Here is an 18,031-nt window from a genome sequence, read left to right on the forward strand (position 1 = left end):
GGAGAAAAAGCACGAGACACCTACTAAATCATATCAAGGAATGCAAGACTAGTTTAATTGGTGTGGGAGAAAGGTAATTCCCAGAAATTATGTTGAATATAGGATGAATTGTGAGAGAGCTTTAGAATAATAGTTTAGAAATTACATATAAGCTAAATGTGAAAATGGAGTTGTAAAAATGAAGGGATTGATTAGATCCCCCCCCACCCACCCACCCACTTGGAGTTTAGGAACGTTTTGAGGGATTTTGTGCTTTCTTGGAAAATAAACAATACTGAAATTGTAATATCATAATATTAAAACAATTTAGCACACCCTGATGCAATTAAAATAAATGAAGATATGAATAAACTCAATACCACAAAATAGTCATTCCAACTTTTATCTATCAGACGACACTTTAGGAAGTTGATCCAAGGAAATGAGCAATGGTTAGTTAGAAATTCTACTCCAGACAGAGACAAGAGAGAGCTGCGGCACCCACATTTATCTGACAAGATTGGCAGATTTGGAATGAAAATCCATCTTTAAATAATTTCGGCTTGCTTGGGTGGAGTGATACATGTGATATGAATGATCAAATGCTAGCTCATGTAAATCAAAATTCCACATATGGAGAATGTGATTATTTTCTCAGTAGTGAAACTCAACAGTTTTTACAAATGTTTTTTATATTTTAATTATGTCCCATTTCTCTAACTACAAAGGAGTATATCTAGAACAAACAGAGATATGGAATGTCTGTTTCTTTCTCTGTGTTCACAGAGAATACTGAACCACACATCTAATCCTAAATTTTATTTAGCGGAATAGGTTTTACTGTGACATCATAATGTTATCATTATCACATATGTACATTTTGATGTGTGATAGGTGTAAGTATGAGTAGCATCAGTAAGTGGCTCCCAGTTCAGCCTGGTTCTGTAAACTGGTAGCGCCGGCAGCAGGAGGCTCTGCCCACCTGCCTGGGGCACTTGAGCATGAGCACATTTGCAAACCAGTAGCAAAAGGTTTTAGAACCCAGTACTACATACCTATAGATAGGTAGTTTGATACAGTAAAATACCTGACAAATTTTAATACAGAAATGGAACCTTGTTGATACATGTAGCATTTTGCCTTTTTCAAAATCATTGTTAAGTGTACCTAGCATTTATTTGATGAACTGTAAGGAATAACTCCCCCAACTTAATTTAACAGATGGCTGTCATTACGAAAGTGAACCAGCTGCACATTTTTTGCAGCTCTTTATGGACCCCAATTTTGAGTAAATACTTTGGGCCACATGGATTGTAATTTTCAGCTTTTCTCATGTAAACTATTCTCGGTTCTAGTGATTAAACCAATCACTTTGCAATAGAAACACTATAATACCATTTTTGATATTTTCCTCCTCTGGCTTTCCAAAGGTTATGTAATTAAAAAGAACCCTGCTTTGCTAATTAATAACAGATGTTTAAGTAATACCTATTTTTAAAAGTCTTTTCAGAAGAAACAAGTTTTGGAATGGATACCTATCTTTAAAGTAACCCTCTATCAAGGTAAAATAACTTGGATTATTTCCCCCACAATCTGCAGAGTCTCATAACTATTGCAAGCATATAAACTGAACATTTAGTCTACGAGTCTACGGAGAGGGGCGGCATACAAATCTAATAAATAATAATAATAATAATAATAATAATAATAATAATAATTATTATTATTATTATTATTATTATTATTATTATTATTATTATTTAAAATGAAAAGAAATGCATTAGGAAATGATGGAGAGTATATTTTGGGGCTACTTTCTTTTATAAGTATTTTTAAAAATGTATTACAGAACTGGTACAATAACCTAGGGAAGTGATGGCGAATTTTTTTCAGCTCGGATGCCAGAAGGGTGTGCACGTGTGCGATAGTGTGTGCATGCATGCCCACAACTATAATGCAATGCCCTGCACATGCACACAACCCCACCCTGCACTGCCTTCCTCTTCCCTGGTGCATGTCCACAGGCCTCACTGAAGCCTCCGGCTTTCCAGTAATCCCAGTGGGCTGTTTTTTCCTCTCCCCAGGATTCAGGAAAGCCTCCTGAAGCTTGGGGATGGGCAAAAAATGGCCCAATGGGCCAATTGGAAGTTTGGAAAGGAAATGGAGCTGCCCTACTACTTACCTTCAGATAGTTGCAAACAGGTCTCGCACACCTCCGCCCATATCTTCTGCAGCCGGGAAGGCTAACCTGAAGGCCTGTGTAGCAGATAACAGAGCCCTGGATCAATCCAGAGCTCTGTTATTGGCTAAACAGGCTTTAGGAAAGCTTTCCTGACTGCAGAAGAAATGGGCTGAGATGTGAGAGGCCTGGCTAGAACTGTATAAAGCTGAAGAAATTCCTGAAGACCTCTGACATCGAAAAGGAGGCTGAGGGTGAGCATACAAGTGAACTTCTGGTTGGCTCATTGGGCCGTTTCTGCCATGGGAAGAGTGAAAATGGTCAAAAAGAAGGCCAAAATTCAGCTAGCCAGTGCACACATGCATGCTGAAGCTGACATAGGGCAACTCCTCATATGCCCTCAGATATGGCATGCCATAAATTCTCCAGTTGGAATTAAATCTAGGCTAATTATACTGTAACACCCCTCCGTCCCCACCATTATGCAGACTGAGAAAGAAAGTGAGCAGAGAATATAATATTGTATTAGTGGTGTTTTAAAAAATATAGATAGCTCCCCTGTTCTTAGGTGCGTCTGATTTGGAAACGATGATGCAGATATTTTCATGCAACTTAGTAATGTCTCACCATGATCGTCACCACTGTTTTAAGGGATACACAACATCTTGCTTTCTCAGAGGAAGAATGTACAATCAGCAATAGTAACATTGAACCTTTCCCAGCTGAGTTCATTCCTTCTTACTCACTTTCCTGGAAATCAGTGGTAAAATCAACATCTGAAGTGATAAATCAATCCCTGTTTTGTTTCCTCTGTAATGCTGAACTAGCATTGTTCCAAGCCATTGCTGGATGAAGAAGGACAAACATATGCAGGTGATGATGATGATGAAGAGGAGTAGGAGGAGGATCAGGATGCCAAAAAGAGGAAAAGACATTTGCAGATTTTTTTTCATCTTTTTTATTTATTTATTTATTTATTTTGTTCAATACACAATGAGGGTTTTAGTGAGTATATATCAATATACACATAGTAAAATACATGATGAAGGTTATAGAGGAGATACTCATAGTAAAATATATCTAAGAAAGAATAGAAAAGAAGATATAGGAATAGAATATATAGGAATAGAATATATAGAATATATAGAATATAGTAACAGAATATACATATATATATATATATATATATATACACACATACACATATATACATACATATATACATACACATACACATATGTATACATACATACATACATACGTACGTACATATATATATATATATATATACATATCTATATATAGGAATAGAGTATATCATGAAAGAATAGAAGAAGAGATATAGGATATATAGGAGAGTAATAGGACAGGGGACGAAAGGCACTCTAGTGCACTTATACTCGCCTTTTACTGACCTCTTAGGAATCTGGATAGGTCAACTGTAGATAATCTAAGGGTAAAGTGTTGGGGGTTTGGGGATGACACTATGGAGTCCGGTAATGAGTTCCACGCTTCGACAACTCTGTTACTGAAGTCCTATTTTTTACAGTCAAGTTTGGAGCGGTTAATATTAAGTTTAAATCTGTTGTGTGCTCTTGTGTTGTTGTGGTTGAAGCTGAAGTAGTCGCCGACAGGCAGGACGTTGCAGCATATGATCTTGTGGGCAATACTTAGATCTTGTTTAAGGCGTCTTAGTTCTAAACTTTCTAGGCCCAGGATTGAAAGTCTAGTCTCATAGGGTATTCTAGTTCGAGTGGAGGAGTGAAGGGCTCTTCTGGTGAAGTATCTTTGAACATTTTCAAGGATGTTAATGTCTGAGATACGATATGGGTTCCAAACAGATGAGCTGTATTCGAGGATGGGTCTGGCAAAAGTTTTGTAAGCTCTAGTAAGTAGTGTGAGATTGCCAGAGCAGAAGCTACGTAGGATTAGGTTTACAACTCTTGAAGCCTTCTTGGCTATATTGTTGCAGTGGGCTTTGGCACTTAAATCTTTTGTTATTAGTATACCAAGGTCTTTAACCGAGTGGGGATTATCTGTGATAATTTGATTATTCAGTTCGTATTTGGTGTTCAGATTCTTCTTCCCAATGTGTAGGACAGAGCATTTGCTAGTTGAGATTTGGAGTTGCCATGTGTTAGACCACTCAGAAACAGCGTCAAGGTCTTTTTGGAGAGTAGTTGTGTTATTGGTGGTGGTGGTGGTGGTGGTCTTGAGGGGTAAGAAAAATGGAATTAAAGAGAAATGTTCCAAGAAGGAAATATGTTCTAAGAAATTTTGGCTCAGCCGTAATTGGAGCTAACTGATCAAAACTTACAGGGGGCCAGAGGCTTCCAAGAATGGAATTTCCTTGGGTCAGGCACCATCTGGGGAAAAAGAAAAGGAAGGGGAAAACAAGCGTGACAAATAAAAATGTAATTAAATTGCTGTGATAAGCAGTTGCAAAGCATACTTTCTTCCTATGCATGTTTGAACCTGAAATTCTTGACATCTGTGGCTCCTACAGTTGTAAAACACAGTTTGTGTTGTTGACTTGGGAAAAAAATTCTTAGTTAATGTTACTTCTCATTGTTTGGCTTGCTCCAAATATCAACAGAGTTGCTAAAAAAATATAACCCTCCTGTTGTTTCACTGAAATTGTGTGAGTTTATTTGAATTAGAAACAATTTGATTAATATGACTTTCTTATTTAGTTACACACAGTTTCTTTTATATATCCAAGCCAGCTATCTCAAAGCTTGCTTGTTTAAACATTCTTTTTATCTTTAGTTTTATGTTAGCCAAAAATTTGCTGCTGATATTGCACATTTGGTCAGGGAAGCAATAGCAATAGCACTTAGACTTATATACCACTTCACAGTGCTTTACACTCCTCTCTAAGCAGTTTTACAGTGCCAACAACAATCTAAGTCTTCATTTTACCAACCTCAAAAGGATGAAAGGATGAATCAACCTTGAACTAATGAACTTGAACTGGCCAAGCTGCAGACACTCAGCAGACTTAGCTTGCAGTACTGCATTCTAACCACTGTGGCACCATGACTCTCTATTCCAAAAATGCTTTTTTCAAGAGACAACTGGAGTTTCTTATTTTGCTTTGAAGACATTTTACTTTTCATCCAAGAAGCTTCTTCAGGAAGAAAGAACGTCCAGTTGCCTCTTGAAAAAAGTACATTTGGGACAACCGTGACCTGGATATCGGAGAATATTCATAGACACAGCACTCAATGTAGCTCTAATGAAAATCACAATGGTCCACCAAGGGGAAGGGAACTGAACTTTGTTGTAGTTAAAATTAATGGATTGTCTGGGAAGTCAAAATTAACCTGTCCTGTTCTTATCAATGGTACATTAACTTATCTAATTTAGTCTGGATCAGTTCCATGTTTATTAGGATAGAATATTTATTACTATAGAATAACATAGAAGTTAGTTTCCTTTATTTAGTTTACTTTATTGTCATTGCACCTCGTACAATGAAATTAAGTGCCATATTCAGTGCACATCATACGTAATAAAACTATAAAAATGAAACAAAAACACATATCCTTCACATACTTTACAATGAAATTGAAAACCCCTGATAATGCATTAATATTACACTATACAGTAGAATTCAATATAGTTATTGTTTTAGGATAGAAACTGTTTTTCAGCCTATTCATCCTTGTGTCTGGATTCTGACAGATGTCCTAATTAATTCATGAACCTTGAGCCAAGTTTTTTAAAAAATCCAGTTATTTAATAGGAGCAACATGTCACCACATACTCAAGTGGAGTCAGCTCTGCCCCACGTAATTCACATCCTAACTATGACCCTACACCTCCCCCCTAAGTGTATCATAAATGACATTCTCTAACAAAGCACTTTTGTGGGCTGTAGAGAACACGCTTCTTGGACTGGCCTGGTAACCTAGCTGCAACCTTGATGAAGCCATGTTGCTCCATCAGCTTTCCCCCTTCCTGCCTATAGCAACTAAGAGCAGGCCAGGAATGTTTTACGAGTTGACACCTTGTTTTCATTTTCCTGTACCATTTGCCAGATGGTAATAGTTCACACAAAGGGTGCCCAGGATGAGATTGATCTTTAAGAATGTTTTGAACTTTCTTAAGGCAGTGGGAGCTATAAAGTTCTTCCACAGAGGGGAGAGGGCAACCAATGATTCTCTGGGCAATGATGTTAACCCTCTGGAATGCTGTCCTATCTGCCACTGTGCAATTGGCAAACCATATGCAGGTGCAATAGGTTGAAATATTCTCTATAATGTAGCAGAAGAAGGTCACCAGCATTTTTTCATTCAGTTGTTGTTTCCTGAGAAATCTCAGATAGTATAATTTCTGCTGGGGCCTTTTGACCAGCGTTGCAATGTGAGCGCCCCAGGTCAGGTCCTCTTTTATGATAACACCCCAAAACTTTAAACTAGCCACTTGCTTCACTTGGTCTCAATTGATAATCAAGGGCTGGATGTCTCGCAGTATTTATGAAAGGCTTGATTATTAAGAACATAGACTTTGAACAGGTTATTAGAACTAATTTTATAACTAGCTCAAGATATGAACCTATTCCTTCCTTCTATTATTTATTCCATAACGCCCTGTCATATTGATTGGACTGAGAATGACCCAGTGGTCCAAATTGCCCCAGCCAGATTTCATGCCTAAAGTGGAATTAAAACTCACAGTTCTTTGTAAAGTGAAGTGAAGTGTACATCTCAGATTTATAAAATTTGAATTACATTTGAATTGGTTTTTTTTACATGTAACATTTACAGGAAATCCTACTGTACATGTGTTTAATTGTTTATTTGATATGCCATGTGAATTCATCACCATGTGGTGAACCTCACAGTTCAAATTAAGTGCGCCCAGGCTGTGCATTGTAGTACAGAAATATGATTCAGTTCAAAATATCTGCATGGCAATATTTAGCATGTTTTGTGGGATGTGTTTTCATGTGGATGAGAGAATCTGGCTTATAGGTGCATTTTATAGTTTCCCTTTGTAGTAATTTCATTCTGTTGCTTTTTCTATATTGACTAACACCAGGAAAGGGATGTGGTCAGATGATAAGAATGGGAAAATAATTTGATAACATGGTTAAATAAATCATGCAAAGGATGGGAAAAGAGAAAACATTCTGAGAAAAATTCAATACAATGATCTTGGAATTAGTCATTAAGGTAAATATATTTTAACAAAAAAAATGGACACTTCTGAAGCCAGTACATTTAGTCTATTTTGAGTCTTTTTAAAATTACTGGAACATTATGTTACATGTGCTAATAGTTAGTTACATTTGAGAGATGTGATAAATATGCAGTACTCTCTTTTCAGTTACTCACAGTTCCACCTGCACTGAAGCTTAACTATATGACAAAAATGAAATATTCATTTGAGGCTTAAATGATGGAAATCTCTTTTTGTTCTTGTTTAAAGTTATTTCTCCATAAGATATCCAGAAGAATCCCAAGAAAAACTTTCTTTTAGTATTAAAATTGAACGGGTCCAAAGATGGGCTGCAAGAATGGTGGAAGGTCTTAAGCATAAAACGTATCAGAAAAGACTTAATGAACTCAATCTGTATAGTCTGGAAGACAGAAGGAAAAGGGGGGACATGATCGAAACATTTAAATATATTAAAGGGTTAAATAAGGTCAAGGAGGGAAGTGTTTTTAATAGGAAAGTGAACACAAGAACAAGGGGACACAATCTGAAGTTAGTTGGGGGAAAGATCAAAAGCAACATGAGAAAATATTATTTTAATGAAAGAGTAGAAGATTCTTGGAACAAACTTCCAGAAGATGTGGTAGATAAATCCACAGTAACTGAATTTAAACATGCCTGGGATAAACATATATCCATCAAAAGATAAAATACAGAAAATAGTATAAGGGCAGACTAGATGGACCATGAGGTCTTTTTCTGCCGTCAGACTTCTATGTTTCTAAGTCGCTCAAGTCATATATTTTTTGTGAATGAAGGATATAAATCTATAAACCTTGACTAGAGAAAATTATGGAATTAAAATATTTAGAACAACTAGGGAAAGTTATAATTTTTATGTAACTGTTGGAGCATTCACAACTTCTGGAGGCAAGTTGTTCTACTGATTAATTGTTCTGTCAGTAAATTTCTCCTTAGTTCTAAGTTGTTTTGTCTTCTTGATTAGTTTTCCACCATTGATTCTTGTCTACCATCAGGTCCTTTGGATAATAGCTTGACTCCATTTTTTTGTGGCAGTCCCTGAGATATTGGAACATTGCTATCATGCCTCCCCTGGTCCTTCTTTTCATTAAGGTAGACATACCCAGTTCCTGCAACCGTTCTTCATATGTTTTAACCTTCAGTCGTCTAATCACCTTGGTTACTCTTCTCTGTACTCTTTCTAAAGTCTCAATTTTTACATTTTGACAACCAAAGCTGGATGTAGTATAAGGTGACCAGATTTTAACATTGGTAAAGTGGGACACCATTGACAGGGGTGCGGGGGGTGGTGGTGTTTCATGATTAAAAATTGGTCAGTAAAAGCCTTCTGAGGCATGCAAGAGTGATTGTTGGTTCAGAAATTTGATAAGTAAGTCAAATCTAGATGATCTTTCCATTTGAAAGTTAAATGTTATATTTAAAAAAAATTGAAAGAGGTGCAGAACAATTAGAATTAGAAAATTACTTGGAAATCTAAAAAAAAGCATGGATAGAAGCATTCAGAAGAAACTAGAATTTAGGACTTGATACTGGGAAGTTTAAAAATTGCAGCCATAAAACCAAGGATGGATCTGGCCAATGCAGTAATAGCTTGTCTATGATAAGATGTGGGCTTGATTTGGCAGTATCAATTCAAACTGCTTTATATTGCAAACATTACAAACATTTATACATCTTTACATTAAAAAAGATAAGAGGACCAATCTTACTTTATTTCTGTTGCAGACTAACTCTCTTTAGGTAAACCAACAAGTCTGCCTGGATTGCAAAAATCCACACGACCATTGCAAAGAGCTTAAATTTCCAGCGGTCATTTGGATTTTTTGCAACCCAGATCTTGTCACTTAATTTCACAAGCATACACAGGACTGAAGCTTTGGATGACTAAATTCATAGTTTCAAACTAAATTTTTCTCTTTCCCTTCCTCCCCCCTCTCTCTCCCCCTCTACCTTCCCTCTTTCTATTTCTCTCTCTCTTCTTCCCTCCCTCCCTTTCTGTCTATTTCTCTCTCCCTCCCTTTCTTTCTCTCTCTTCCTTCCTCCCAAAAGATTTTCAAATGCCCTAGTGAGTAACATCCTCTTGCTTCCATGAACGCTGCAGGCAGGCTCCTCTTGCCCTAAAACCCTGCCCATGTACAGGACTGGACTGGCTAGCAGGCTCTCCCTATGTCCTAGCTGCTGCCCTTTTTCTTTTCCTAAAACAAACAAGCTCAGCTTCCCGGGGACTGTTACTTTTCTGTCGGAAAATGAGTAGTGTGGGGAAAGTCATGAACGTAGTTTCTCTCCCCCATTGAGGAGAGAGAGAGAGTGGCTGCAGGGAGAGCTTATCCCAGCACCTCCTCATTGCAGACTCTGCAAGGTGGGTGGGTGCTCCAGGGGCAGGGGAGGCAAGGAGCAGTGGCAGCTGTGAAGTTGGAGACTCTTGGAAGGGGGCGGGAGGGAAGATAATCTTTTTGTGGCTGAAGAAAATTGGGACATTTTTGAAACCTCACAGGACGTGGGACAATTATTCAAAAGTGGGACGTCTGGTCACCGTAATGTAGTATTCCAAATGAGGCCTTACCAAGGCATTATAAAGTGCTATTAAACTTCACGTGATCTTGATTCTATCCCTCTGTTTATGAACTCTCGAATTATTGTGGGTTAATTGTGGATGATAATTTGTATTTGGATGCTTTTCTTCATGTTACCACATTAAAAAAAAACAAAAACAATGACATTGAGACTTTGGAAAAACTGCAATGAAGAGAAACTTAGATGATTAAGCCTGAAGACTAATACATATGAAGAACAATTTCAGGATTTGGGTTTGGCTAGGCTAGAGAAAAGAAGGACTGTGAGGGGGACAACATAATACCAGCAGTCCAATATTTGAGAGGCTGCCATAAAGAGGAGGGGCTCAATTTATTTTCCAAAGCACCAGAGGGCAGAACAAGAAACAATGGATGGAAACTAATCAAGGAGAGAAGCAACATGGTCGGTTGAGAAGGGTGGCATAGAAGTCTAATAAGTAAACAAGTAAACAAGTAAACAAGTAAACAAGTAAACAAGTAAACAAGTAAACAAACAAAACAAACAAACAAACATGGAATTAAGGTGAAACTTCCAATAGTGAGGACAATTAACCAGTGGAACAGCTTACCTTCAGAAGTTGTGGATGCTGAATCGCTGGAGGTTTTTAAGAAAAGACTGGACAGACATTTGTCTGAAATGGTATATGGCCTCCTGCTTGACCAGGGGGCTGGACTAGAAGACCTCCAAGATCCCTTCCAGCTTTACTTTGTTTGAATCTTGGTGGTGCAGTGGTTAGAGTGCAATACTGCGAACTACTTCCACTGATCACCGGCTGCCAGCAGTTTGGCAGACTGAATGTTAGTAGGTTGACTAAGCCTTCCATACTTCCAAGGTCGGTAAAATGAGGACCCAGCTTGTTGGGAGCAATATGCTTACTCTTTGTAAGCCACTTAGAGAGGGCTAAAAGCACTGTGAAGTGGTATAAAAGTCTAAATGCTATTGCTATTGAAATATGTATTGTCTGTAAGTTATTCCCCCCCCCCCCCCAGTATTTTGAATTTAAATATTCAGAAAACAGATTCTGAACCATAGAAGTCAGTTTGGAAAATCAAATTTCTATTCCTCTCACTGACTATCTATAGAAATCAGTCAAGGATTTTAATGGCATGGCTAAATTTCAGGTCAAAAATGTGTGCATTTAAAGTTATTTTTTCTAAGGAATATTTATATCCTTGTAATATAGGGGAAAATAACATAAAATATATTCTATATATTTCCTATGTTGTTATTATTGTTGATTTATTATTATTTCTATCAAGTTGTTTATAAATTTTGAAGCTCCTCCTTCAAAAATAATTTTGGAGAAATTAACTTTGTGCCACCACAAGCAAAAGCTGTGTGAAGTAGATGGGGGGAAAGGAATCAATTCATAATAAAAATCATATCATATAATACAAATCTTAAGGTACCTTATTCATTTGTCTTTCAAGAACAATATAGTGTACATTTTCAATATTTAGAGAACAGTAAGGATAATCCATCTTTCAGAGAGGAATACATTAAAACTCTTAGAGGTATTTTTTTTTTTAAAAAAAAGAGAGAGATACAATATCTGTTTTTTATTAGATTATTTAGAGAAGAATTGATGGTAAGTCGTTCTTTTACCCATAAATTTATGAAAGGTTTACAGCCCACTACTGTGACATATTACTCTAATAATTCAATATACTATAGAAGGGATAGTAGTATAAATGCTAAAAGCTATATCTGCCATAGGTTATGAAAATTCAGGGTTCAAATTAGACTTAGCTATACACACTTATACCATACCAACAGCCTTGATACTTATAGTAAATGTTTAGAAACAGTGAATTATTATTACATTTTAATATTCCCTACCAAATTCTAGGAATGTTGTGACTCAGTGACTAAGATACTGAGCTGGTCAATCAGAAAGGTTGGCAATTCGGCAGTTCAAATCCCTAGTGCCGTGTAACAGTGTGAGCTCCCGTTACTTGCCCCAACTTCTGCCAATCTAGCAGTTTGAAAGCATGTAAAAATGCAAGTTAAAAAATGGAGTCCAACTCTGGTGGAAGGTAAATGAGTTCTGTGGTGCCTTAGGCATTTAGTCATGCCAGCCACATGACTACAGAGATGTCTTTGGACAGCACTGGCTCTTTGGCTTTGAAATGGAGATGAGCACCACCCCCTAGAGTTGGGAATGACTAGCACATATGTGCGAGGGGAACCTTTACCTTCACCTTTTTCAAATGTTAAGGAACCAGCAGTCAAAAATTATGCTGCTGGCTTGATAGGACAGCACTGAAAGACTCGAAAAGGATATTCAAATGCTATAATGTATCTATATTTACAAAGATAAGAATCGTGCAAGCCGTAATTTCCTCTGTGATGCACTATAAAATGAAAAGTTGATCTTTGAATAAATAGAACAGAAAAAATATTAATGTTGACTTTACCATAAAAAAGATTTTTGAGAATTTAGTGGAAAGAAGAAGATGACCAGCAACAACCTGGGTAGACAGGATTACAACAGTGATGTGGTGCATTATTGAAAGATCTGAAGGACCAGAAGAAAAATATTCCTGGAAAAGGTCCATCAGTATGCTCTCTAAGACACTGAATTAATGACATATAATCAATCAATCACTAGTATAATCCAAATGAAATAAAAACTGTAGTTAGTATACTTTGTTACAGAGCCCCTGACTATGACAGCATCCATGCGAACAAATTAACCTCACTACTAATGTGGGAAGCCTCCTGCCCATATCCCCTTATCTTTCTTGGTGACCTCAACCTACCCCACATTAACTGGACATAAATGTAGTGCATAAATTAATGCACTATGGAACCCATTCATACTACCCTATACAACACTGTCACCAATCTGGGACTCGACCAACTAGTTACAAACAATGCTAGACTCAACAGCTGCCTAGACCTCATATTCTGCAACAGCAAAAGCACAATTTATGGACTACAAATAAAAGAACCATCTTCCAACAGCAACCACAGCATAATTAACTTCAGCCTCAACCTAAGCCACTCCAAGATTCACCCTAATAATGGACACCTAAGTTCAATTTTACAAAAGCCAACTATGAACTCATAGATGCTGATCTCTCAACTCTTGACTGACAAACTCTATTCTCTGGCTGTAACACTTTTGATGACCTCTACAACATATTCTTGCTCAAAGTCAAAAGAATTATCAGATTACATGTTCCACTAATAACTACCATAAGCAAGAAAAACAACCTACCCATCTCAATAAGAAAACTACAAACTTAAAAAAAATATCTCTGGTGGAAAAACAAAAAAGGTCATGTTGCCAATTTCAAAAGCCACTATAAAAACATATGCCACCAAATAAAGATAGAATGCTTCAACTATCACAGCAAACAATATAAAAACTTCTTGCACACCAAATCCAACCGTGCCTTCTACAATTTTGTAAATAACAAACTCAAGGACTCAAGACCTATCCCACCACTAAAGGGACCCAACAACAAAGAATGCTATGATGAATCAACCAAAGCTAACCTCTTCAACACATTCTTGGCTCAGTCTTTGTAAACAGCAATGGCTCATCTCCAAAATTCACTAATTGCACATCAAACACTCAAAATGACTTAACCCAAATAGATTTCACAGAAGACAACATTGGAAAAGCACTACGCGACCTTAAACCTTCTCTATCAATTGGGCCTGATGTGCACACTTCCTAAGAAAGCTCTCCACAGCCATAGCTGAACCACTAAGCATAATCTTTGAAAAATCATTCAGGACCAGCTCACTACCAAAGCTATGATCACAAGCAATGGTCATCCCCATCTTCAAAAAAGGAGATCCCTGTCTAGTTGAAAACTACAGATCAATCTCACTTTGCTGTGTCACATGCAAATGGAATCAATCATAAACCAATCAATTACCCTCCACCTAGAAAGTAACAACCTACTCTCTAACAAACAATTTGGTTTCAGAAAAAAATTATCTTGCAACCTGCAACTCCTTCACTGCAAAAACATGAACTACACGTCCTCATCAGGGCAAATCAATAGATGCAATTTACATTGACTTCTGTAAAGCCTTCAACTCAGTGGTTCATGACAAACTACTTCTAAAACTCAAATCCTACAGCATCTTAGGATCCCTCCATAGTTGGCAACTGAGTCCCTATTAAACAGACAACAAGTTGTCAAAATAGGGAACACCATATCTAATCCTGTTCCAATTAAGAGCGGCATACCCCAAGGCAGTGTACTTGGACCAACACTCTTCATACTCTACATAAATGACCTTTATTTATTTATTTATTTTATTTATTAGATTTCTATGCTTCCCTTCTCGATGTGACTCAGGGTGGCGTACAACATTAAATATAACAATATATAAGAAATCTAATAACTATAAAACATGAAAATTTACTAAAACATTATTGCGATCACATTACAAGCAATTGTGTTCTCTTCGCCGATGATGTCAAACTTTTCAACACCACCAATAACAAACATCTGATCAAATATCTGGCAACTCCAAATCTCAACCAAAAAATGCTCTGTCCTACACATTGGCAAAAAGAATCAGAACATCAAATACAAGGTGAATAAACAAGACCTTACAAACAACTCTCACTCTGTAAATGACTTTGGAATACTCATATCAAATGACCAAAGTGCCCAAGCCCACTGCAACAACATCACCAAAAAGGCTTTAAGAGTTGTTAACTTAATCCTACATAGCTTCTGCTCCAGTAATCTCACACTCCTAATCAGAGCATACAAAATTTTCACCAGACCAATCCTTGAATACAGCTCATCTGTCTGGAACCCACACCGCATTTTGGACATAAACACTCTAGAAAATGTCCAGAGATACTTTACCATAAGAGCTCTCCACTCCTCCACTCACAACAGAATACCCTACGCAATCCTAGGTTTAGAAATATTAGGACTATGTCATCTTAAATACAATCTAAGCCTAGCCCCTAAACTCATCTGCTACAACATCCTTCCTGCCGACAACTACTTCAGCTTCAACCACAACAACACACAAGCACACAACGGATACAAACTTAAAGTAAACTGCTCTAAACTCGACTGCAGGAAATACAACTTTAGTAACCGAGTAGTTGATGCATGGAAGTCACTTCCAGACTCTTTAGTATCATCACCTAACCCCCAAAACTTTACCCTTAGACTATCTACTCCTCTCCTTCGAGGCATGTATTAGTGCACAGCCTCCCCCGCCGATTGTCTTTTTTGTAGAGATATGTTGAGGAAGGGATGGTATGAATATTATTATATCTTTAGTAATGTATATGACTATTATATATCTTTTGTACTTGAACAAATACTAGAAAAATAAATTGTTAATTATAAAATGTCTTGTCTTTTCACGGGATACGCTACACATGAAATTTAATCCATAACAAACACAGTTATGTGCTGTTTTTATTTGTTTTATAGATGAAATATTGAGGTTAAAGCTAATCACCCTATATGAAATATTTTGTGATTATTCTGTAAGAAATTTGTATGAACTCTGTATATTTACATAGAAACATAGAAACATAGAAGACTGACGGCAGAAAAAGACCTCATGATCCATCTAGTCTGCCCTTATACTATTTTTTGTATTTTATCTTAGGATGGATCTATGTTTATCCCAGGCATGTTTAAATTCAGTTACTGTGGATTTACCAACCATGTCTGCTAGAGGTTTGTTCCAAGGATCTACTACTCTTTCAGTAAAATAATATTTTCTCATGTTGCTTTTGATCTTTCCCCCAACTAACTTCAGATTGTCTCCCCTTGTTCTTGTGTTCACTTTCCTATTTTAAATAGGTCTTTAGATAACACTTGGGGAATTCAATACCTGCTTTAATTGGAATTCACAGGTGAAAATGTGAAACATGAAATCCCACTGATATTAATCCAAACTGACAATGAGTTGGCCTTGGACATATCTTTAAGTAGAATATCACACATATTTAAAAGGTTTTATCAAGGGAAAACATATAAAGTCAAGAGCTATTATTTATAACTCTAGATAGATCTACTTTGGAAATTGTTTCCCTTATCTTATTGAAAGCACTCTGTCATTTACATCTTATATGTATCATTTATTTTCTAATCACTTTGTACAACTATGCTCTAAAATAAAACCACTATTTGACTACTACCTGTAAATGAATAGTGGATTTAGAATGGCACATATATATTTTTCTTTATCTGAGAGGCAGTTTGGTCTAGTGTTGGTAGAAATTCGGGGACAGTGAGTTCTAGTCCTCTCCCAAATATGACAATAAACTGGGTGACTTTGGACCAGTTACTCTCTCTCAGGCCACAATGTCAGGGTTCTGTGGCAAACTAGTAGGCCAATTCCTGCCACAAGCATCCAAATAGGCAAACTCTATACTGAGAAAAATGCTAGGAAGAAAATTCTTGTTCTTATCCTGACACCTTTAACTGAAAGTTGGAACTGATCTTGAAGGCACTGTCATGATCAGTCTCCTCTAATAATCTGCTGGAAAATGAAACTTATGAGAATAAATTTACATGGTCATCTATATGGCTTTAGCTTTTGAGAAAGCATGCAGAATAGGGACACGTATACTATATGAAGTGGAATGGCAACAGCAAGAATCTGTTCATTAGTTCTATGCTATTTCCAGGAGTACGTTCTACTTACTTTCCCCACCAGTTCACATCGCGATGGAAGTGCACATTTTGCATGCACACGTCACTTCCTGGAAATGACCCTCAGTGCTAAAAAAAAAATTGCACTGCCGATGGTGCTGCCAAGAGAACAGGCACAGAGGCGTGACAGGCCTGATCACTGCCGTTTCCAGTGACCCAGGTCACCAATTTACTAACAGTTCTATAGAACCAGTCCAAACCAGTCCAAACCCACCCCTGGCTGTTTGTTTAGTTAATGGGGACATATTCTATTAATATTCAAGGGATGTGATAGATGTACTTCTACAATCTTCTGTTTGTGCATCAGGAAGCGTCTGATATACTTCCGTCATCTAAATTAACAGTTTTGCAAAGTATACAGCCTGCATAATTTCAAGTTAAGGAAAATGATTTAATATTTCATTTTTTTAGAAAAATTAAAATAAAATTAAACCACTGGTATTTAAATAAATTTTTATGTGAGGTAGATATCTGTATAAATATGACAAATAAAATAAAATAAATAAATGCTTTTAGAAAACACAAGTTGGGGAAAACCAGAATTAACCAGGAGTTTGTTAAGTCAAGCGTCAGCAAACCAAATAGCATCTGAGAAATAAATCAATTCCACGCCTGTGCTTCTCGCAGGGTACGATTTATTAACAGCCATATCTGGATTCGACTTGAATCATTCCAACTCTGAGTCCCTTACATTCGGGTCAAAACCCCATATCACATCCCCACACCCACAAGTGCAGTCATGAGGACCAATCCTATGCACGATTCCTGATTCCTTCCTGTGTTCATTACTATGGCATCTGCAGAAAGGAGTGTGTGATGGCATCTCTCTCTCTCACTCCCCCCCCCATTCCTCTATCACTACCAAACTGTGTCAGGCCAACCTTTGACTTCACATAATGACTTTGGGCCTGACATCAAGTCTTTAAAATAGTTATACTGTTTCTACAAACTCTAAAAAGTTGGATGATAAATGGGGAAAATAAATTCATTTTTATATTAATTTTAATCATTTTAGTATTTGCAAACCATAGATAATAGGCACAAGTTATTGTCACTCACACTATATCAAGATACCTTTTGTTTAATGAACATTTTATGTAGAATTACTGCTTTACTCATTTCCCGTTAATCTTCACTCACATTTTAATTAAAAAGTCCCTCAAAATATTATTGATATTCAAATAGCTTGATAAATCTTCATATTATAGAATATAACTTTTAAATATTAACAGAAATTCTTTGCAAAATATAATTGTATCAGAAGAATACTATATGTCTTCTTTTAGTACATATGAAACATCTTTTTATTTTTATTTCATACATATTTCTAATACATAAGAAATATGTATGTATTAGAAGGAAGTACTGCAAAGTATGTATGAATTAATAGTATCTACAGTATATAGATATATGCGTGCATGCATATGCATAA

At 36.7% G+C, this 18,031-nt stretch overlaps 1 long non-coding RNA gene across 1 annotated transcript in view; it reads right to left on the minus strand.

Annotated features, from left to right (window-relative positions):
* Nucleotides 1-2,212, minus strand: part of LOC139157219 (uncharacterized) — a 30,894-nt gene extending 28,682 nt beyond the window's left edge. The window contains exon 1 of the long non-coding RNA XR_011557447.1: nucleotides 2,162-2,212. This is a non-coding gene — a long non-coding RNA (uncharacterized lncRNA). The remainder of the gene's footprint in view (nucleotides 1-2,161) is intronic.
* Between the last annotated feature and the right edge of the window lie 15,819 nt (nucleotides 2,213-18,031).

Source organism: Erythrolamprus reginae, chromosome 1 (assembly GCF_031021105.1).
Source record: "Erythrolamprus reginae isolate rEryReg1 chromosome 1, rEryReg1.hap1, whole genome shotgun sequence".
Classification (NCBI taxonomy): domain Eukaryota; kingdom Metazoa; phylum Chordata; class Lepidosauria; order Squamata; family Dipsadidae; genus Erythrolamprus; species Erythrolamprus reginae.